Source organism: Seriola lalandi, unplaced genomic scaffold (assembly GCF_002814215.2).
Source record: "Seriola lalandi dorsalis isolate HSWRI2012SDOR001 ecotype SW California unplaced genomic scaffold, Sedor1 jcf7180001994003, whole genome shotgun sequence".
Lineage (NCBI taxonomy): Eukaryota > Metazoa > Chordata > Actinopteri > Carangiformes > Carangidae > Seriola > Seriola lalandi.
In genome coordinates, this window is record NW_019464669.1 from 1 (window position 1) to 522 (window position 522).

A 522-nucleotide genomic window follows, 5' to 3' on the forward strand; every position below is an offset into this window, starting at 1 on the left:
GTTTGTATTTTTATTTTAGATGTTGCAGCAGAGCTTGACCTGGTGAAGAGACACCACAATGAAGTGATCGGCAGCCCAGATGAAGAAATGTCACTACTTGGGTAAAACTTTTGTCAAAATGTCTCCATAATGTTTTCTAAAGGCTGTGGATTATGAGATGTTTTTATTCTGAATTACTTATTATTCTGAATCTGAATTACTCTAGCTCTGATCCACCCGGCCCATCCGCTGCTCCGAGTCTGTGACTTCCGCAGGTATGTTGTTTATCCAAACCGAGCGTTCAAACAGATGGTAGGAGTTTGTGTTCCAGTGTGCGCAGCTGTCCTCACATTTGTAGGACAAATGTTCAGTAATGGTTGATGTGATTTGTTATCACTGTTCAATGTCACGACTCTGCTGTTAATCTCCCTGGTGGATGTTTCAGGTTTGCTCAGTGGAGAGAAGCAGCCGAGGCCTGATGACCCACTGAATGTCCCTGCAGGCATGAGGTCTCGGGATTGGTTCCCAACCATGTTCAAGTTT

At 44.1% G+C, this 522-nt stretch overlaps 1 long non-coding RNA gene across 1 annotated transcript; it reads left to right on the forward strand.

Moving 5' to 3' along the window:
• Window positions 1-7: 7 nt before the first annotated feature.
• LOC111660996 (uncharacterized) lies at window positions 8-514 on the forward strand. Its single transcript, XR_002761189.2, has 3 exons — window positions 8-101; window positions 206-254; window positions 425-514. It is a non-coding gene; the product is annotated as an uncharacterized LOC111660996 (long non-coding RNA).
• The last annotated feature ends 8 nt before the right edge of the window (window positions 515-522 follow it).